The sequence below is a fragment of the Hyperolius riggenbachi genome, chromosome 2 (assembly GCF_040937935.1).
Source record: "Hyperolius riggenbachi isolate aHypRig1 chromosome 2, aHypRig1.pri, whole genome shotgun sequence".
Lineage (NCBI taxonomy): Eukaryota > Metazoa > Chordata > Amphibia > Anura > Hyperoliidae > Hyperolius > Hyperolius riggenbachi.
Window position 1 is genome coordinate 243,216,254 of NC_090647.1, and position 24,125 is coordinate 243,240,378.

Consider the following 24,125-nt stretch of genomic DNA (forward strand, 5'->3'; position numbering starts at 1 on the left):
TCCAAAGATGGGGTCCCTACATCTCTGCAAACCAGAGTTACAGGGGTCCAAAATTGGTAAAATCCCCCATAGACTTTCATTGCCTCCCTATTTCACTTTCCAACATCTCAGATCTTTTCAAAGGGCAATGGCTCAGCAGTGGCAAATTTTCTAGCATTGTAGGGACCCTTAGGGGGAACATGACTGGTGAGTTTCGGGCCCCTAGGCCGAAGAGGTCATAGCCTAGGGTCACAAAAACCTGTTTATTTGGGTTATTTCAATGGTAGTGATGGTGACGTACATAAATCTCAGCCATGGCCGTTAGCAACGTCTGAATTTCACAAAATGTCTCATGCAGGTAGAAGACATATTGTTAGACTTGGATTCCAAAGATGGGGTCCCTACATCTCTGCAAACCAGAGTTACAGGGGTCCAAAATTGGTAAAATCCCCCATAGACTTTCATTGCCTCCCTATTTCACTTTCCAAAATCTGTTTATTGAACCTCTCCTCATGCAAGGCCTGGGTTGTTGTGTCTCAAAGCGTGGCCTTCTCCTCCTGCGCCACCCTCCTCCTGTTCCATCACGTGTGCTGCTGCTGGGTTAGCGTTACCGGTCCTTTTTCCTGGAACCTCTTATATGTATTACATTTATGACTGCATGCCGACAAAAAGCATGTTACCTGTGCAAAGAAAACAGACATTTCCCACATTTAAAAGACAGTTTTCCCTTTGAAACTTTAAAATCGATTTTCTCAAAAACTATAAGCTCTTTTTGCTAAATTTTTTTTCCTCTTGTACCCACTCCCAAGGTGCATATACCCTGTAAATTTAGGGTATGTAGCATATAAGGAGGCTTTACAAAGCACGGAAGTTCGGGTCCCTATTGACTTCCATTATGTTCGGAGTTCGGCTCGAACACCCGAACATCGCGGCCATGTTCGGCCCGAACCCGAACATCTAGATGTTCGCCCAACACTACACGTGACCCGTTCGGCCAATCACAGCGCTAGCCGAACGTTCGGGTAACGTTCGGCCATGCGCTCTTAGTTCGGCCATATGGCCGAACTCGAACATCACCCGAACAGGGTGATGTTCTGCAGAACCCGAACAGTGGCGAACACTGTTCGCCCAACACTAGTTCCAACACCTGGGAACTAGACTAACAGGTGAACAGTAGTAATCTCCTAGTCTAGGTGTGGAGTCCTTGGTTCCAACACCTGGGAAGTAGAGTTGGGCCGAACCTCCGATTTTAGGTTCGCGAACCGGGTTCGCGAACTTCCGCGGAAGGTTCGGTTCGCGTTAAAGTTCGCGAACCGCAATAGACTTCAATGGGGATGCGAACTTTAAAAAAAAAAAAATTTATGCTGGACACAAAAGTGATGGAAAAGATGTTTCAAGGGGTCTAACACCTGGAGGGGGGCATGGCGGAGTGGGATACACGCCAAAAGTCCCCGGGAAAAATCTGGATTTGACGCAAAGCAGCGTTTTAAGGGCAGAAATCATATTGAATGCTAATTGACAGGCCTAAAGTGCTTTAAAACATCTTGCATGTGTATACATCAATCAGGTAGTGTAATTAAGGTACTGCTTCACACTGACACACCAAACTGTTCACTGAACAGAACAGGTATGCAGTGGCGGGTTCACTGCACAGAACAGGTATGCAGTGCCGCAGGGCCGCCATCAGGGGGGGACAGCCAACACAAGAGTCACGGGCCCCGTGCTCCCAGCTGGGTGTGGGGGGGCCCGGGCCCCCCCAGCGTGCTGGCATTAAGTTACTCACTGCTGTGAGCTTATGTGGCTACAGGCAGCTGGGTCTCCGGACAGCAGCTCGAGTCTGTAAGAAGCCTCCAGCTTTCGTTCCTTCTTCCCTCCCGCCCTCCAATCAACAGCCCTGCTTCCTATGTTGGTGCCTCTCTCCAGCCAATGAGAGACAGGCAGCCAACAAGCCCGCCCCTGTCCAGAAAAGAGAGAGAAAACGAGCGAGCAGTGTGCTCTGTAGAGTAGACTTCAGCCCCGTCTTCCTAGTTCTCTCAGTCCCCAGATACTGTCAGGCAGAGCGAGGTATAGAAGACATGTGAGTGTGTGTGACATGATCTGGGCTGGGGAGATATATGAGCTTCCACCGCAGCAGCGTTAGGAATCCGTCCAGTGTAACCTCACAGTGTGTGACATAGTGCAGAACCCTGGCATCCAGGCAGGGCTGCATGTCTTACACACACACTGCTGGCTACAAAAGCAATTATCCCATGAAAATCTGCTCCATAGTAATGCACAAATAGTCTGCTGTTGTGCACAAAACTTTAGTTTTATTGTGAGGAGTATTTCATATGACTGAGAAACAAGCATGGGCTGATCTAATGTAAAGATCTGCATTTGGTATAAGTGCAAACTGAGGGAGTTCGATAAAGGAAATTCATAAATTACATCATTTACGCTTTTTTCTCAGTACTAGGTAATATAAAAGACACCTCACAATAAAAGTAAAGTTTTGCGTACTACACCACAAAGGCGAGCTTTGAAGATACTATAACTTTCATGGTAGGCTTAACTAAAGTAGATGGCAGACATCGATTTAATAGTAATATGATCCATTGTTTGGTCGAGACTGTCTAATTGCTTGAGATGTTTGTTTTATATCCTACCGTATAAATATGTTGTTCTGGGACACAGCCTTTTCACTAAAGGTGCATACACACGGTGCATTTTTGCAAACGATCGGTCGTTTGAACGTCCAGTCATTTGGGCGTCAAATCGGGCGTGTGTACGGTCGGTCGTTCACCTGATAAGACTGGATAGCAGATCGTTGAAATTCACTCTTATCAGGTGAACGACGGACTGTACACACGCCCTATTTGACATCCAAACGACCAGACGTTCAAACGACCGGTCGTTTGTAAAATTCCGACATGTGTATGCACCTTTACCGTCCTCAGAGAAGCTCACAAACTAATCCTACCATAGTCATAGTCTAATGTCCTACCATATTATTATGTATTTATATAGCACTGACATCTTCTGCAGCACTTTACAGAGCACATAGTCATATCATTAACTGTACTCAGAGGAGCTCACAATCTAATCCCTATCATAGTCTAATATCCTACCATAATATTATTAGGTATTTATATAGCACTGACATCATCTGCAGCACATTACAGAGTACATAGTCATGTCACTGACTGTCCTCAGAGGAGCTCACAATCTAATCCTACCATAGTCATAGTCTAATGTCCTACCATATTATTATTAGGTATTTATATAGCACTGACATCATCTGCAGCACATTACAGAGTACATAGTCATGTCACTGACTGTCCTCAGAGGAGCTCACAATCTAATCCTACCATAGTCATAGTCTAATGTCCTACCATATTATTATTATGTACTGTATTTTTATAGCACTGACATCTCCTGCAGCACTTTACAGAGTACATAGTCACTTCACTGACTCCTCAGAGGCGCTCACTACCTAATCCCTGCCATGGTCATATGTCTAGGGCCAGTTTTTAGGGGAAAGACATTAGCTCTATGTTTTCAGATTAAAAATGACATGCACACCATGAAGTGCAGGCTTTGTCTGCACATAAAAAAGGACAAAAGACACTATAACTGCACCCAGAAGTCCCTTACAAGGCCCGCTAATTACTCTGCCCCCTGTCCGATCAACAAAAAAAATAAGAAATTGGGCTGGCAACCCTGCATTAAGTCTTTAATACATAAATGGTGGCGGGCACGGGGGTGGGAGAGCATAGCAGCCAGTGGGTGGGCCCAGGGGGGGGGGGGGGCAGGCCTGATGATGTGTGAGGGGCCCCAAAATTTCTGATGGTGGCCCTGCAGTGCCGGGTTCACTGAACAGAACAGGTATGCAGTGCCGGGTTCACTGAACAGAACAGGTATGCAGTGCCGGGTTCACTGAACAGAACAGGTATGCAGTGGCGGGTTCACTGAACAGAACAGGTATACAGTGGCGGGTTCACTGAACAGAACAGGTATGCAGTGGCGGGTTCACTGAACAGAACAGGTATACAGTGGCGGGTTCACTGAACAGAACAGGTATGCACTGCAGTGGCGGGTTCACTGAACAGAACAGGTATGCAGTGGCGGGTTCACTGAACAGAACAGGTATGCAGTGGTGGGTTCACAGAACAGGTATGCAGTGGTGAGTTCACAGTACAGGTATGCAGTGGTGGGTTCACAGAACAGGTATGCAGTGGTGGGTTCACAGAACAGGTATGCAGTGGTGGGTTCACAGTACAGGTATGCAGTGGTGGGTTCACAGAACAGGTATGCAGTGGTGGGTTCACAGTACAGGTATGCAGTGGTGGGTTCACAGAACAGGTATGCAGTGGTGGGTTCACAGAACAGGTATGCAGTGGTGGGTTCACAGAACAGGTATGCAGCCAGGGACAAGCTAAGCCTAACTAATCTTTCCCTATGAGAGAGAGTGCGCAGCAGCTCGCCCTACTCTCACTAATGCAGGCACACGAGTGACCGTAATGCCTGCATTTTAGTAAGGGGGGAGTGGCTCCAGGGGGTAGTGTAGCCTAATTGGTTACACTGTGCCTGCTGACTGTGATGTAGAGGGTCAAAGTTGACCCTCCATGGTGCATTATGGGGCGAACCGAACTTCTGCAAAGGTTCGCCTGCGGGACGCGAACGCGAACCACGGAAGTTCGCATGGAACCGTTCGCAGGCGAACCGTTCGGCCCAACTCTACTGGGAACTAGACTAACAGATGGTACACAAGTCTACAATACAATAATGTTTTAAGGCTGTCAACGGAATCTGACTAAGTGTGAATTCCCAGCTCCGGCCGCTTCTAACACACTGTAGGATCTGACTCAGGTCTGAGCGCTCACACGTAAGCTTTCGCAACAGCAGACAACTTGCAACTGACAGGCAAGTCCTATAAATACTCAGAGTGCTCCACAGCGCCGCCCCAGTCACTCAGTCAATCCGAGGCTTGATCAGCTGACTCCCCTTCTACTAGCATAAAGGTCCTGTCGCCTGGCGCGCGCATGCGTAGCTCTTAATCTGTGTGCACTAGAAGGACCAGGCGAACCAGCAGTATGTTGCTGCGCGGCAGAAGCCGCCGGCTGGAACGCGGGAATAGCCGCCATGCCGCTTGCCCATGCGGCGGCTTCTCCACTATTCATTACAGTAGGTAAGTGAGTGCACTGAAGTGAACAACAGGTAGGTATATGCAGCGATGGGTATTACAATGTGCACCTGTCACACACAAACAGGTACCGGACAGGCACAGTGACACTGCGTGCGCTCACGTAAGTATTTGGGTGCACTGTGAACAACAGGTAGTAGGTATATGCAGTGATGAGTATTACAATGTGCACCTGTCACACACAGGTGGTCACTGAATGTGCTGGGCCTGGCAGTGGCACACACAGTAGGAATTACTAAGGCTGTCTATGTAACACAAGTGTCTGTGACACACACACACACACACACAAACACAAAAATAGATCACAAGAACAAGATTAGCTCTCAAAAGAGCTGTTGAGGGGTGCTTTTTTAGCAAAAAGAATCAGCAAGGAGCAAGCTAAGAAGCCTACAAGATCCTAACTAAGTTTTCCCTATAGGCCTCTGCACAACAGCCCTCCCTCTAATTACTGCAGGCACACGAGTGAGTCCAATGCCTGACGCTGCTTGTCTTTTATAAGGGGGGGGGGGGGGCTCCAAGAGGGCGTGTAGCCTGATTGGCTACAATGTGCATGCTAACTGTGATGTAGAGGGTCAAGGTTGACCCTAATGATGCACTATGGGGGCAAATCGAACTTCTGGAAAAGTTTGCGGCTTTCTGCAAATGCGAACCACGGAAGTTTGCCGGGAACCGTTCGCTGGTGAACCGTTCGGGCCATCTCTAATTCAGAGAAGAGTTGAAACCTACCACACACAGCACATCAGTTTTCAGTAGATTTCAGCACGGATTCTATTGACAATAGATCAAACTGCAGTATTGCACTGTTTGATGCATTGCAACACTATGACCTATCAATTGACTACTGCACCTGCCCCTCCCCACCCCTAATCAATCTAAATTTGATGTCTTGTCTGATCAATAGTTTTGATGCCCAGCAGATGAATCAAAACACACACACACACACACACTGGGCCGGATTTATAATTCTGGAGTCTGTAGGAACAGGGTTTCTGGTGCCGTAAGCTCCACCCCTCAACAAAGGCCACACCCCCAACTACACCCATTTAACCTTTTTTTTCATCAAATCAAATCAAAATTTCACTAACCCAGTCACAATCAAGCCAACAAAAGTTCTTTTGTTTCAACGGCAAACATTTTGATATTGTTGCATGAGTGCCTCATTTATCTAGAACCATAGAACAGGGATCTTCAAACTATGTAAACTAGAGGCCAGTTCACAGACCCTCAGACTGTTGCAGGGCTAAAACTGTCATTTAAAAAAAACATTTCTATGCACACTGCACATATCTTACTTGTAGTGTAGAAATAAAAGCTACCTAGGAGGGATAAGGCCAGCCGTGGGGGGCAGAGACGGATCTAGACCAAGTTGCGCCTGGGGCAAGGTCAGGTTTTGGCACCTAAAGGTCAGGTTTTGGCGCCTAAACTGCCATTCCCCATCCAGTTTTGGAGCCTAAAGGTCAGGTTTTGGCGCCTAAAGATCAGGTTTTGGCGCCTAAACTGCCATTCCCCATCCAGTTTTGGCACCTAATGGTCAGGTTTTGGCGCCTAAAGATCAGGTTTTGGCGCCTAAACTGCCATTCCCCCTCCAAATTTTGCCGCCTTTTTAAGAATTCAACAAACTACGCCTAGGGCAAGAGACCCGTCTGCCCCCCCCCCCCCCTAGATCCGTCCCTGGTAGGGGGTTATGCGGCGGCAGGGATGGTTAAGGTTAGGTATGGGGTGGGGGTTGATAAAGGTTAGGCATCAGTAGTGGGAGGGTTCAGGATGAGAACAGGCTTAGGTTTAGGTATAGTAAAATATTGGTATTTAATACCGATATCTTACTATCATTTTTACACTTTAATAGTAAAATATCAGTAAATTTACTGATATTCTACTATTGGGATTACTGGGCTCCCAAATTTCTGGGTATCCTTTTTGACATACTCTGACCTTCCAATGTGTCAGCACTAACACTCCCTTCTCCTCCCCACTCAGTCTCCTACAGATGGTCAGTGAGATGCCCACAATTCTGGCAAAGCCATCAAATTGCATGCCTACAGACAGTACAGCAGCAGCAATGAGCAATCACATCTGGGGACACTACCAGGTCCAGATGTCAATGAGATTTATTGCTGAGCATCTGGTGTCCCCAGATTTAATGGCTCATCATGGCTGTGCACTGTTTGTAGCATACAATTTGATTACCTGCATGCAGGCCAGAATTGTGAAAGGCATCTTGCTGACCATCTGGTACTGGTAGTGCCCCTAGATTTGATGGCTCATCACGGCTGTACTGTCTGTGGGCAATAGCACAGACGTGTCCCACTTGCTCATCCCCCACCGCTGTCCGAGGTATATGCACAGAGGGAGATTCTGCTTGCTTGGCAGTTGGAAAAAGCTGTTATTTCACACAATGCAATTATTTCAGACAGCAAACTGTCAGGTCTGGAAGCAGGGACACACACACACAGGAACAGGATGCAGAGACACAGGGGTTTTATTATATAGGATATGCAATCATGGAAAAATGCGTTAATTTTTTATTTTTTCATTTTTGTATTGCAATGATTATGTGATTCAACAAATAGTATGTATGTTGTGCTACAGAAGGTGCTGTTTATATTACATTGTTATATATATATATATATATATATATATATATATATATATATATATAATGAATTTTTTGGGTACAGGGGAGGTGGCATCACTCGGACAACTTGAGATGCAACGTTTGCAAATAATAATCCATGTTGAAATCACCTGAAATCTAATGATCTTTTTTTACCACTTAAGTCTATCTGGACGGATATATCCATCCGGATAGACTGTGCTGCTGCAGATCGCGCGCGCTCCCGCCGCCTTCCGTTAGCCTAGAGAACAATGAATGGGAATATAGTTCCTATTTATTGATCTATGTCCACGCCAGAAAAACCGACGGCCTCATATCAGAGGCTTCTTCCTGCAGAAAAAAAGTTTCTTGTTCTCCTAATGCTTCCTGAAAGCGAGGTTGTTCACTTCCAGGAATTTTTGACTGTGACCATCTTGTGGCAAAATAGTAAAACTACACCCACATACATTTTTTATTAAATAAAAAAATTATATTACATTTAAAATTAATTGTTTACCTCCCACACCAAGAATTACCAAAATCAAGTTTTTTATTAAAATATAAATTAAAAAAATTACAATTAAAAAAAACACACACAACATAAATAGTTACGTAAGGGTCTGAACTTTTTGAGTATGCATGTCAAGAGAGTATACTACTATAATTGTTTAAATTATAAGCTTGTAAATATTGATAGACGCAAATTGGAAAAATGCACCTTTATTTCCAAATAAAATATTGGCGCCATAAATTGTGATAGGGACATAATCTAAATGGTGTAATAACCAGGACAAATGGGCAAATAAAATACATGGGTTTTAATTATGGTAGCATGTATTAATTTCAAACTATAATGGCCAAAAAATGAGAAATAATGATTTTTTTTCCATTTCTTTCTTAATCTTCCTGTTACAATGGATTTAGGATAAGATAATTCTTATAATTCTACACCCAAAGAAAGCCTAAATGGTGGCAGAAAAAACAAGATATAAATCATTTCAGTGTGATAAGTAGTGATAAAGTTATTGATGAATCAATGGGAAGTGAAAGTTGCTCAAGGTGAACAACACTGTAGGCTGAAGTGGTTAAAGTGTTAGCACAATTATTCTTAACTATTGAAAAAGTTGTGGAATGGTGGTATAGTGGATAGTGTCCTCACCTTTCAATTCTGGGGTCTTGGACTCAAATCTGGATAGGACAAGGGCATGGACACTAACAGCATAACATTTGTATGTTCTCCTTGTATTTGCATTGGATTCTCCCACATCCCCATACCATACTAATAAGTTCACCTCAAAACCCTGGATTTTGATAGGGCATTAGACTGACTGTGGTAAGGATGAGATTTTGAGTTCCTTTGACTAACGTGACTACGAACATTGTAAGGCAATGAAGAAGTTAGAGGTACTGTATATGAATGCTTTATAATAATAGTATTAAAATGGGACATTAAACGTGAATACAGTATACTTGCATTATGTCTTTTAGGCTAATACAAAGATACTAGCATTTCACCCTGAGTATATACATTAAAAGCTATCTTTTTACTATCTATGCACAAAATTTCAGTCGTTTGTGTATATTTCCCCAGTCAAGTACTATTAGCATGTTTATTTTTGAATACCTCCAATATACTTAATGTTTGGAGCATCTCTAAAATATGTATGCTTTAACACAAGAAACAGATACATATGATGCGGGTGTCTTGGGCTTGACAAAAGAAATAGGACCTTTTTTTTAAGTCACTCTTTACATATTTCAATCGGACCCTAGGAGCATCACTTGTGACAGTCAATTATGTTGTCTTTTTATAGCTAATTGTATAGCATCAGCAGTGATGCATGCTCAAAGTACAAAGGAAAAAAAAATCCTACATACTATCACCAAGGAAACAATTACAAATTTGATGAGAAACAAACAAGTTGAACTTTAGTCTTAAATGCAGAGATTTACTTTAAGCTTGGTGTAATTTTCCTAGGTCCTAAGCAACACAGTAAAAGCATAAAGTAAAGAAAAAAAAATTAGTCATTTTCTATTTCTTTTATAAGTCGTCCAATAAGCCATACAGAACAATATAATTTAATTCAGAATAGCTTAACCTGCACTCTGTTAATCCATTTATAAAAGAGAATGAGTACATATAAACCCACAGGGAGTATTTATTACCTTTATAGATTTTTGAATTCAATTTTAGTATAGATAGAAAGTTATATTTACAGCAATCCTGAACGCCGTGCAGATAATAAATGAATCTGTTCCCCATGCCCACATAAATTCCTTGTTATTTTATGTACGTATTAATGTGTACAGCTCATCCTTTTTTACATTTTGGCATGTAGGGGAAGCCGGGAAGAGACAAAACCTCCGTTAAGCTGTGTGGCAGTCTGTGTTCCTGTTGAGGAGATTTCCCTTTGCTTCCTGCTGCTGTCACAGTAACAGGACAGAAAGTTAGATGAATTTGAGTCCAGAACAGAAGTTAGGATACATTTTCCACGGGGCATTTGTTTCTGTGACAGGTGCACCTGAGGTGAGATTGCCTCTTGGCTTATATAGATTTTTTTCTTCAATCTTAACATGGCCACTTACAATATCAAAAGTCTGATAGAGATTCTATCCCCATCTCACTAGTCAAACCTAAAAGGAAAGTTATCTCATGACTTTCATATTAATGAATATCCCCAGTACACCTGATTCAGGGCATATTCACAGTGGAACGTTGCGTTTTAATGAGACGTTAAAGTCGCAACGTGTCTGAGTTTAGAGGTAACGCACTGTAAGCAGTCAGTTACCACAACTCATTTTCAATGCAACGATAACGTCACACTATGAACGGCCCATAGGATTATCATTGAAGTGCGGTAAGCTGCGTTATAAGACTTTATAACGCAGCTCCGCAACATGGCACTGTAAATGCGACCTGAATAGGCCTTTATTTGGTATGCATTCTATGCAACAAAATGCACTCAAAAAAAGCACGCGGAAAAAACAAAATGACCCATTTGCAATTAACTTTTTCTCCTGAGTTTTCTCCTAGGAGATAATATTTCATGTTTTATTTAGAAAAGCTTTCAAAACTTTGCAGTTAAAAAGTACCAAATAGTAGGTGGAAAAGCACTATCAAAACAGTTTTAGTTTGAAAAGGTTTCTTATTTGTGTTGAATGCACAATGAAATACAATGCATAACAGTATAGCAGGTAGAGGCCCTCGCAGAGGCGCTTGCAAAAATATCATATATATCGGAAAGGCTATGTATAGTATTTTAACAACATAAAATAAACAATGAAAACATGACACTTTAAAGTAGAACACAGTAAACTGAACTGTCTTGGCCCACAGTAGCAACAGCATATAATACACCAAATCAGTGTGCTGTTTCCCATTACAGAAATTCAGCTTAAAGTAAACATCTGTGGTTACCCACAATGCACCACTCCTAAATATGTAAATTATCTCTTTATGCCGCTGAAAGCCAGGCTAGCATCCAAAAACTGCTGGTGTCTAGCAAGCCCAGGGCCGGATTTACACCTCTGGAGCTTGTAGGCACTGAGGTTCTAGCACCATAAACTTTGCCCCTTAACACAGATCACACCCCAATTTACACCCATTTTTTTCCCTTGGTGGTCTGAGGCTGGAAGCCTGGTGGTGGCTGTAGGACTGAGGCTCTGGCTGGTGGCCTGGTGATGGTAGGCTGATCAGGGGCATAACTAGACATCACTGGGCCCCCCTGCGAAACTTTGGATGGGGCCCCCACCCCCCTCGCTTTCTGCACAGGAAAACTGAGGACCAATGTGTTTTCCCCATGCAGATAAAAACACTTAGACTTAAAAGAAATGTCAGGCAATCTATGCTACCCCCAGATCTACTTACCTAGGGCTTCCTCCAGCCCCTTGCAGCTGACAAGTCCCTTGTTGCAGCTCTGCTTCCAGTACATACATACACACACAGCTGTATTATTTTACTACATGAGAGCACATGCTATATGGAGGAACAACAATGACGTGCTGAACATAGCATATAGTATTCACTGTAATGCTGGGTTTACACCGTGACCATACAATTTTCTGTTAGATTTACCTGCCAGATAGATAAAGTTCAACATGTTTTTATCTATCTTATCTATCTTATGATCTATCTGCAGAGCAATTAGGCAGTGTTCTACTGAGCAGGAGATAAACAGAAGACAATGCACCAAAGATAATGACCATTCCCTACAGAACATAATCTAATTATGCATTCTAACAGAAAATCCAACAGAAAAATCGAACAGAAGAATGTAACAGAAAATTGTATGGTGTAAACCCAGCATAACTTTGGCAAAACATTCAGAATGTCACTGATTGATACTGTTATTACAAGATCTTGGACCATGAGACAACGAGCTCTCAATGAAGCAGCAACAGTAAAGACATCAATATCCACTCCATTGCGTTGTAAAAGTAACCTGAGGCCATAAGGTCAGCATGTGTGATAAGAATCTAGGAATCTTTTCAGAGTAAAAGCAAGGAGTTTAAGGGAAAGTGTACAACTTTTTTTCAAAAAGTGACTCATTTGGTTTTAAGGTTGTACTTGAAATCATCAGAACTTTGTAGCAGGTAGAGACAGATGTTTTTTTACGAACCCTAGAGAGCAGGGACAGTGTACAAATTCCAGAGTCCTTATCTGTGCGGTGGACACATGCAGTCAATATAACAATGGTGCGAGAGCAGAATACGTTTTTTCTCCATGCCCTTAGCTGTCAGTCTCTCAAACTTTTCCCCCCACGGGCCCCCTGTGGCTTCTCGGCCCCCCTGCAGAGGCATCCCTTGCAGGGTCTATTGTTACGCCCCTGGGCATGACGGTGGTCTGAAGCCCTCTAGGTTTAGACCTGTGGTGGTCTGGGGCTGGGCTAGAGCCTGGGACTCACTTTAATAGTCACTATAGAGATAAAGGAGGGGTTTTTTTTGGGGGGGGGGGGGGTGAGCTGTGAGCTACTGGACTCTGGAGAGACCAGGCGGTAGGTAGGCTGGTGGCTGGTTTCTTCCCAGGGCTGGGACAAGGTCACCTACCACCAAAGGCAGAGATGACCTCAATCTCACCGCCCCACATAATGTGTACACACACCTGCAATGGATAATCATGAGACAGGGGTGTAAAATGCAAAGTGGGCCGAAGCTGAACATTGAGACCTATTTGCAGGCCAACCTTAATGTCTAGGGGCCATCTTCCTCCCATTATAAAAGTTCCCTGGTGTCTAATGTAGAGATGGCTCGAACCTCCGATTTTAGGTTCGCGAACCTCAAACGCGAACTTCCGCAAAAGTTTACTTTTGCGCGAACCATGCGAACCGCAATAGATTTCAATGGGCAGGGGAACTTTCAAAGCTACAAACACTAATTCTGGCCACAAAAGTGATGGAAAAGATGTTTCAAGGGGTCTAACACCTAGAGAAGGGCATGGCGGAGTGGGATGCATGCCAAAAGTCCCCGGGGAAAATTACGGATTTGACGCACAGCAGGGTTTTAAGGGCAGAAATCACATTGCATCACTAAATTGGAGGCATGAAGTGCTTTAAAGAGTAACTGTCAGGCTGCAAAAGCCAATTTAAACCTCTATTCTCCTGTGTTAAACAGTTTAGAAGGAAGCCAAAAAGGCAATGCTGAAGTTAAAAATCTCTCTTACTTTTGATGTGTGCTGACAGCAAGGCTCTGTATTCCCAAGCCCTTAAAAAGGACGAGAGGCTGCATACCATACAGCAAAGCATTCTGGGGCCCTCCCCTCGGCTGCTAGTGAGAAGTTACAGGCTCAAGTTACAACAGCATGTAATGCAGCCCAGCTCACAGCACTGATAAATCTCCAGGCAGAGTACACTGCAGGAGTCCGCTATTGTTCCTAGCCACATGGCTAATTAATATTCACTGCACAGTAGTGTTATTCATTACGAGCTTTTTTGTGAGTGGAATCATCAGGAAGCGGGGAGGATATGACATCGCAATTGGCTTCATAGGAGACAGACAAACATGGAACCTGCCATGAGCTGTCAGGAGCATCATTCTCTGCAAATACTATATAAAAATTCTGTGAAGTACAAACGTGGACAGTGAAATGCAAATGTAATGTAAGTACAGCCAATATTTAGCTACTGATATATGTGTTTATTTTCTCTGAGACCTTATACCTAACAGCTCCTCTTTAAAACATCTTGCGTGTGTATACATCAATCAGGTAGCGTAATTAATGTACTGCTTTACACTGACAGACCAAACTCACTGTGTAACGCACCGAAAAACAGCTGTTTGTGTAGTGATGACTGTGCTGGACTGGTGCGCACCATGGCGAGAGTGAAGGCGATGGCGGTTTTCAAGCCCATATGGTCAGGCTGAGGTAGCTCAATGACAGAAAAACAGTGACTGAGTGTCCAGCTGATCGAATTTGGTTTGTCCATAATGAAGCAACGACCTTATTATCTTGGGTCAGGTGTGCCCCCCAACACACTCATATTGCCGGTCATTGCTTCATTGTGATATGCAAGCCCCTCCACCGTGGTAAGGTAACGATCACAAAGGGGAATTGACACATGTACATGCCTTTTGTTTTGGAGGACTTTCAAGGACCTGCTGTATATGTGAGATGAATCAACTTTAAATCCTTTAACAAGAATCTGTTTTGGAGGGCAAGTCTGCCATCCATTCAAGTGAAAGGTATGCACTGACTGCCAGGTATAATACAATGTGCAGTCAAAGATGCAGTGAAAGGTATGCAGTGACTGCAAACAGCTGTTTGTGTAGTGACGGCCATGCTGGACTGGTGCCCATCATGATGAGAGTGCAGGTAATGGCGGCTTTCCAGCCCATATGGTCGCCGGGCTGAGGTAGCTGAATGACAGAACAGTGACTGTCCAGCTGATCAAATTTGGTCTGTCCACAATGAAGCAACGACCTTATTATCTTTGGTGTGCCACCCCCGAGACACTCATATAGCCGGTGGTCATTGCTTCATTGTGATACGCAAGCCCCTTCACCGCTAGAGGTGGGCCGAACGGTTCGCCGGCAAACGGTTCCAGGCGAACATCGGGTGGTTCGCCTTCGCCGGCGAAGGCGAACTTTCCCGGAAGTTCGATTCACCCCATAATGCTCTATGAGGGTCAACTTTGACCCTCTGCATCACAGTCGGCAGGCGCATTGTAGCCAATCAGGCTACGCTAAGCCCTGGAGCCCCACCCCCCCTTATATAAGGCAGGCTCCGGCGGCCATTAGCCTCACTCGTGTGCTTGCTAGAGACAGACTAGGGACAGCTGCTGCAGACTTGTTCTCCTAGGGACAGATAAGTCAGGCTCTTGCCTTCTTAGCTTGCTTAGCTGAATCTTATTGCTATAATAGCGCCCCAGAAAAGCTCTTTTCAGACTAGCTCATCCTGCTGTGATCAATTTTTTTTTCTGTGTTTGAAACTGACACTTGTGGTGTTTAGACAGCATTGCTAATTCATACTGTGTGTCCCACTGCCAGCAGCAGCAGCACATTCAGTGACTACTACCTGTGTGTGTGATACACTTGTGTTGCTTAGACAGCATTGCTAATTCATACTGTGTGTCTCACTGCCAGCAGCAGCACATTCAGTGACTACTACTTGTGTGTGTGATACACTTGTGTTGTTTAGACAGCATTGCTAATTCATACTGTGTGTCCCACTGGCACTGCCAGCAGCAGCAGCAGCACATTCAGTGACTACCTGTGTGTGTGATACACTTGTGTTGCTTAGACAGCATTGCTAATTCATAATGTGTGTGTACCACTGCCAGCAGCCCACCAGCATTCAGCAGCACATTCAGTGACACCTGTGTGTGTGACAGGGAGCTGCACATTGTACTACCTACCCAGTACTGCATTTACCTACTACTAGTACCTGTTGTGTTTAGTTAACCCACCTCATCACTGCATACACCTACGTTTGTGTTGAGTGAACCCACCTCGCTGCACATAACTACCTTTTGTGTTGAGTGAACTTGCGTCACTGCATATATCTACCTTTTAAGTTGAGTGAACTCACCTCACTGCATATCTACCTTTTCTGTAGAGTGAACTCACCTCACTGCATATATAACTACCTTTGGGTTGAGTGAACTCAGCTGACTGCATATAGCTACCTTCTGTGTTCAGTGAACTCACTTCACTGCATATATAACTACCTTTGGGTTGAGTGAACTCACCTCACTGCACATAGCTACCTTCTGTGATCAGTGAACTCACCTCACTGCATATATAACTAACTTTGGGTTGAGTGAACTCAGCTGACTGCATATAGCTACCTTTTGTGTTCAGTGAATTCACCTCACTGCATATAGCTACCTTTTGTGTTCAGTGAACTCACCTCACTGCATATATAACTACGTTTGGGTTGAGTGAACTTACCTCACTGCAAATAGCTACCTTCTGTGTTCAGTGAACTCACCTCACTGCATATATAACTACCTTTGGGTTGAGTGAACTCACCTTACTGCACATAGCTACCTTCTGTGTTCAGTAAATTCACCTCACTGCATATAGCTAACTTTTGTGTTCAGTGAATTCACCTCACTGCATATATAACTACGTTTGGGTTAAGTGAACTCACCTCACTGCACATAGCTACCTTCTGTGTTCAGTGAACTCACCTCACTGCATATATAACTACCTTTGGGTTGAGTAAACTCACCTCACTGCACATAGCTACCTTCTGTGTTCAGTGAACTCACCTCACTGCATATATAACTACCTTTGTGTTGAGTGAACTCACCTCACTGCACATAGCTACCTTTTGTGTTCAGTGAATTCACCTCACTGCATATAGCTACCTTTTGTGTTCAGTGAATTCACCTCACTGCATATAGCTACCTTTTGTGTTCAGTGAACTCACCTCACTGCATATATAACTACGTTTGGGTTGAGTGAACTCACCTCACTGCACATAGCTACCTTCTGTGTTCAGTGAACTCACCTCACTGCATATATAACTACCTTTGGGTTGAGTGAACTCACCTCACTGCATATACCTAGCTTCCCCCCGAGATGACGAAGATGACGGTTTGACAAAATGGACAAACCAGGTAGAGGAAGAGGTAGAGGCAGACCCAGAGGAAGGCCACCTGGCGCTGGCAGGTCTGTGCGAGGTGGTGTTGCTGTGATTTCGTACAGACCTGGACCAAAGTACAGTGCTCAGAAGAAGGCACGTGCCATCACTTCCCAAAATTGTGAGGACGTGCTTGAGTATTTAACACAGAAAACCTCATCTCCCGCAGCCACCAGCGCTACAACAAGCACCACATCCGCTGCATTTGAAACTTCGCAGGAGTTATTTGGTGGTGGTGAAATCACTGATTCACAGCCACTACTGCAACAACAAGAAGAAGGCGCAGGTACACCACCTCATACGTCTGAGTTAGGTGGCGATAGTATGGACGTAATGTGTGAGGAGGGGCATGATGATCCACCTGAAGTTAGTGCAGTTGAGGAGGTGTCTGAGGAAAGCGAAGCTGGGCAGGAGGATTATGATGATGATTATACGGATGCCACGTATGTTCCCAGTAGAGGAGATGACCAGGGGGACAGTTCAGAGGGGGAGTCAGAGAGGAGTAGGAGGAGACGACTCCATGATAGAAGCAGAGGGAGCTCGTCCTCAGAAACAGCTGGGGGAAGTGTCCAGCGCCATGTATCGCCAGCTATTTCCAGCCAGCCAACATGCCCTTCAACATCAGCTGCTGATGCCACCGTAGCGCCATCACCCCAGGGGGGCTCAGCGGTTTGGAAATTTTTTAACATGTGTGCCTCAGATAGGAACAAAGCCATCTGTTCTCTCTGCCTCCAAAAATTGAGCCGTGGAAAGGCCAACACTCACGTAGGGACAAGTGCCTTACGAAGGCACCTGGAGAAAAGGCACAAACAGCTATGGGAAGAACACCTGAGGAAAAGCAGCACCCCTCAAAAGACAAGCCACCCTCCTCCTCCTCTTCCTCCTTCAGGTGCATTGTCTTCATCCGCTTTCTCCCTTGAACCTTCACAGCCACCCTCCTTCACACCGCCTCTGCCCTTGAGCGGTTCCTGCTCCTCTGCCCACAGCAGTAGCCAGGTGTCACTACACAAACGGCTGTTTGCAGTCACTGCATACCTTTCACTGCATCTGTGACTGCACATTATACCTGGCAGTCAGTGCATAACTTGCACTTGAATGGATACAGTTTCAAACAATTTAAAAATACAACCATCTAAAGTTTCAAACAATTTAAAAATACAACCATCTAAAGTTTCAAACAATTTAAAAATACAACCATCTACATTTTCAAACAATTTACAAAAAATGCCAACAAAAATTGCCCTCCGTAAAACATTCTTGGCAAATGCTTTCGACTTGGTTTGTCTTCCGCTGGCTCAAGGGTCCATCTGACCACAGATGCCTGGTCTGCAAAGCACGGTCAGGGCAGCTACAGCATGGGTCTCAGCAGGCTCCCACTTTGTTCCAGAATCCAACCTCCATTCCCCGCGGTGACAATGGCAGACTTGCCCTCCATAACGGATTCCCGTTAAAGGATTTAAAGTTGATTCATTACAATTAGGGCCTCAAAGTCCTGTATTGCATGCCTGCCTGCTGCCCTCCTTGGATGTGCAGTGGTAGCCATTGTTTAGGCTCCACACCGGATTCCATACCTCATTCCCCGGCCATTACCCGGGGTCACAAATGGCAGACTTGCCCGCCTCCACATGATTCTCGTGAAAGGAATGTGGTGTCATCTTTGCCCGCCATAACTGGTTCTCGTTAAAGGATTTAAAGTACATTCATTTCAAATACACACCAGGGCCTCGAAAGTCTTCCTCCTGTATTGTTATTTTTGGTCACTACCTCGGGGCGGGCGGGCATGCATGCCTGCCTGCCTGCTGCCCTCCTTGCCTGGATGTGTGGTGGTAGCAGTTGATCAGGCTCCAACTCCGGAACGCAATACAACCATCTACACTTTCAAACAATTTAAAAATACAACCAACTAAAGTTTCAAACAATTTAAAAATACAACCATCTACATTTTCAAACAATTTAAAAAAATGCCAACAAAAATTGCCCTCCGTAAAACATTCTTGGCAAATGCTTTCGACTTGTTTTGTCTTCCGCTGGCTCAAGGGTCCATCTGACCACAGATGCCTGGTCTGCAAAGCACAGACAGGGCAGCTACAGCATGGGTCTCAGCAGGCTCCCACTTCGGGCCCGGAATCCAACCTTCATTCCCCGCGGTGACAATGGCAGACTTGCCCTCCATAACGGATTCCCATTAAAGGATTTAAAGTTGATTCATTACAATTAGGGCCTCAAAGTCCTGTATTGCATGCCTGCCTGCTGCCTTCCTTGTATGTGCAGTGGTAGCCGTTGCTCAGGCTCCACACCGGATTCCATACCTCATTCCCCGGCCATTACCCGGGGTCACAAATGGCAGACTTGCCCGCCTCCATATGATTCTCGTGAAAGGAATGTGGTGTCATCTTTGCCTGCCATAACTGGTTCTCATTAAAGGATTTAAAGTACATTCATTTCAAATACACAGCAGGGCCTCGAAAGTCTTCCTCCTGTATTGTTATTTTTGGTCATTACCTCGGGGCGGGCATGCATGCCTGCCTGCTGCCCTCCTTGGATGTGTAGCGTTGCTTAGGCTCCACACCGGATTCCATCCCTCATTCCCCGGCCTTTACCCGGGGTCACAATGTCAGACTTGCCCGCCTCCATAGGGTTCTCATTGCAGCGGTACTGAACAAGTACACAGCAAGTAGAAAATGTAATTTAAAAACGAAACGTAAGCTTTTTAGCAGTGCCATGGAAAGTTGAGAAGGACGTCATACATTACCTGACATCACTAAGTGAGGAAGAGCAATCTCGCCATGTTGCACAGTAGTCCAGCACGACCGTCACAACACACAACAAACAGCTATTTGCGGTGCATTACACAGTGAGTTTGGTGTGTCAGTGTGAAGCAGTACTCCCTAATTACACTACCTGATTGATGTATACACATGCAAGATGTTTTAAAGCACGTTAGGCCTGCAATTTAGCATTCAATGTGATTTCTGCCCTTAAAACGCTGCTTTGCGTCACATCCAGATTTTTCCCCGCGACTTTTGGCATGTATTCCACTCCGCTATGCCCCCCTCCAGGTGTTAGACACCTTGAAACATCTTTTTCATCATTTTTGTGGCCAGCATAATTTTTTCTATTTTTCAAAGTTCGCCTCCCCATTAAAGTCTATTGCGGTTCGCGAACTTTTCCCGCGAACCGAACCTTCCGCGGAAGTTTGCGAACCCGGTTCGCGAACCTAAAATCAGAGGTTCGGCCCATCTCTATTCACCGCAGCAAGGTAATGATCACGAAAGTGAATGGGCACATGTACATGCCTTTTGTTTTGTTGTTGCAGCCGCAGTGCAGCCAGAAAAATTAGGCAGGCATGTACACGCACCAGAAAAATTATTATAGCGGCCACTGCTAGCAGCGTCCTTAAAAATTCAGGAATCCACCTGGAGTCCTGGACCCTGTTGGTGGTGGCGGAGTAGGCAGTGAAGTGGCCTGCAGCAGGCAAAGATGCTGTGTGGGGACCGACTTAGTCTTGGGGCAGGCAGTCACACGGTGTGCAGGCAGAGTTGCTGTGTGTGGGGACTGACTTTGTCTTCGGGCAAGCCTGATCGTGCTTTGCAGATCAGGTATCCATGGTCAGATGGACCCTTGACCCAACACTGTGTGCCAGAGATGACTCCACTTGCCTTTTAACATCACGATACAGTTTGGGTATCGCCTTTTTTGAGAAATAATTGCGGCCTGGTATCTTCCACTGTGGTGTGTGGCTTTGCTTTTGTGTGCTGCTTTTCCTCAGGTGGTCATCCCATTGCAGTTGGTGCTTTTTCATCATGTGCCTTCGTAAGGCAGTTGTCCCTATGCGGGTCTTGGTCTTTCCACAGCTCAATTTTCGGTGGCAGAGAGTACAGATGGTATCGCTCTCATCTAAGGCAGACACACAAAAATTTTGAGCCCTGGGATGATGGCACTTTGATGAAGGCTGGCGACTGAGTGGGGTTGGGTGCCAGAATCAGAGCAGGAGGAGAAAGATATGTCACGCTTCCGTGTGGAAGCTGAGGAAGATTATATTCAATTCAATTCACTTTATTGTCGTTGTGTAACACAACGAAATTACTTTTCATGACAAACCCACGGTGCATATAGGGAACATAGTGATAGTAACAAGGAAGATAAGAAATTATACAAGTATGCCAGGTATTACAGATGTTTAAACAATTTGTACACAGTGTTAATTATTTCAGAGAGGATTCAGAGTTCATCAAGTTTATGGCGGATGGGAAAAAGCTGTCTTTCAGTCTGTTTGTGTGTGTGCGGATTGATCTAAAACGTTTACCTGATGGAAGGAGCTCAAACAGGGCATTTCCAGGGTGAGTGCTGTCCTTGATAATGTTTTTGGCCCTTCTCAGGCTGCGAGTATTATACAAAAGTTCCAGTGATGAGGTGTTCTGTGTTAAATAGTCAACTATGTCCTGACAATATTGGGGGTTGATGGCATGTGTCTTCTTCTGAAGACTGTACTTTGCTGTTTTGGGGTGCTTATCATTCTCATCCACAAATATCAGCAAGGAACAAGCTAACAGACCTCCTAACTATTGCTTTCCCTATCTCGCCAATGTCTCTCCCTTTTCTCACTAATAATGCAGCACACAGAGGGAGAAAATGGCCGACGCTGCTGCCTTATATGGGGGGGGGGAGGCTCCAGGAGTGAGTGCAGCCTGATTGGCTGCCATGTGTCTGCTGACAGTAAGTTAGAGGGTCAAAGTTTAGCCCAGTGATGTAGTATAGGGGCAGGGCGGACTCGCAAGTTCAACTCGCATTCTTCGCGCTATCAAGTTCGCGTTTGAACAGTTCGGGCCATCTCTAGTCTAATGGCCCCCTCCCCTATACAGTTCCCTGGTGTCTAGTGATACTTCCTTCCTCCCCATACAGTTCTCTTGTATTTAGTGGTCCTCCTTCTCCTATACAGTTCCCTGATGTCTAGTGCATTCCCACTCTTTCTCCCTTTTGGCTTCCCCGGTGAGCTGGACCTCCACCACCCACAATGTAGCTGCACTAGTGGGGAAACCATTGCAGGTTACATTTTTGTGCTTTATACACACATACTGCAGGTGCACAGTCCATACACACACTGCAGATGCACAGTCCACATACGGAAACTGCAGGTGCACCTTTTTCCTTATTATGGCTACAGTGTTGTTTTGGAGGTAAATCCACTCTATCATCCATTTCAAATTAGTATTATTCAAATTGTATAAGAGAGTTGCATGTTTATGAGAACATTCAAGCCATCTTGGTTGCACTGTCTGATATGCACTCTATGGCCACAATCTATATTCCTGGAATTTAGAATATGAATTATGTATTTCCTACCATGTTAATTGTAACATGGGGAATTCTCCGGTGAAAACACTTCTTGAGATGTCAGGAAGTAGTAATTATATAAGCATGTGACATCATTATAGTTTTCTATGGGATTAATTGTTTATGTAGGTAATACATCTATGACATGGCTCCACTCAAAATGACTTAATCTTATTCATGTTCATAATTGTTCATAATTGGTTTCCAACAAATGAACACTAATGGAGATAATTACTTATTTTGTGCTGAATGTGTCATACTTTTGCTGATAATCATTCACTGATTCAATGAAATATACCTTCAACTTGTAGTAAAAAGAATAGATGTTAATAGAGAGGAAGGTGGGAGGAGAGAGAGAGAGAGAGAGAGAGAGAGAGAGAGAGAGAGAGAGAGAGTGTGTGTGTGTGTGTGTGTGTGTGTGTGTGAGAGAGAGAGAGAGAGAGAGAGAGAGAGAGAGAGAGAGAGAGAGAGAGAGAGAGAGAGAGAGAGAGTGTGTGTGTGTGTGTGTGCGTGCGTGCGTGCGTGCGTGCGTGTGTGTGTGTGTGTGTGTGTGGATAATGCTCTCTGCCTCTGCTGTAGCACGAGGCAGCAGTAAGATTGCCTATTCATGGCAACTTTACCACTGCTTCACGCATCAGACCCCTTTTCTGTTTTATCTCATCACGCTGGTAAGTTCTAAAAATTAGGATCACCTAATTCGATTTTAGGTTGCACCGAGCAGGTTGGTAAAAGCTTCATGCTGTCAGGAATACTCTCCATTAAACATGAAGGCAAATGAGAGGTAGCAGTTTTTGATAACCTACTTATTTAGGATTCTGAGGAAGATTCTTATTAGTCCAGTAAGTGGACCAACAGGGAAGCCCTGCAGGAGTGTTGAATATGCTTTTTGCCAGTGCTTCAGTTTCAAATAGTTCTGAAAAGTGACAGAGAGCATTGGTGGCCCTGGTGGCCAGTGATAGAAGATGAGAGGGAAGCCTGCCATGTAGTGGCTGACATCAGGAGAGTGTCGGGGCACCTGGTGCTGTAGTGAGTGAGTGGTGAACATTGGGAGTGTGTTTGGTGCCTGGCACTTAAAGTGGATCCGAGATAAACTTTTACTTATTGCATAATTGTGTTACTTTCATATAGTTTATAGGGCATTCCTCAAGCCAAATACTTTTTTTAGTACATACATAGCAAGGAAATGAACAGCGCTACTTAAAAACAGGCAAGTGCCTACCTGCAAAAGAGTGCAAGCCCCACTTGTGGCATATAATACACACCGAGCATACACATGACCTGTCTACCACTGGAGGATGTTGGTTTCCTGTAACAGCTTGCATGCAACCTATTAAGTACTCGTCCCTCCCACTGCGAAGAAGTCAATCCTCCATGGGAGGGGCCTAACACTAACTAAATCCTAACCTATGTATATGCATAGCCTGGGTGCGGCTAATCAAGTAAAATCAAAAATTTAAAATTGCGCAAAAGGTGGATCAGCACAACACCAGGCCGCCTCCGAATGGCCTCCATCAGAGATGCGCTGAGCCCCCCCAGGAACTATAAACGCACCTTGAACCCAAACAGAAGCTCTGCATATACACCAAAAGCATGGCTGTTAAGTGGAAGCAGCTGACCAAAAACGAATTAAATTAGTACATAGCAAGGAAATGAACAGCACTACTTAAAAACAGACAAGTGCCTACCTGCAAAAGAGTGCAAGCCCCACTTGTGGGATATAATACACACCGAGCATACACATGACCTGTCTACCACTGGAGGATGTTGGTTTCCTGTAACAGCCTGCATGCAACCTATTGGGTTCAAGGTGCGTTTGTAGTTTCTGGGGGGCTCAGCGCATCTCTGATGGAGGCCATTCGGAGGCGGCCTGGTGTTGCGCTGATCCACCTTTTGCGCAATTTTAAATACTTTTTTTGTTTTGTTTTAATACTCTAATTCCCTATAAACTAAACAAG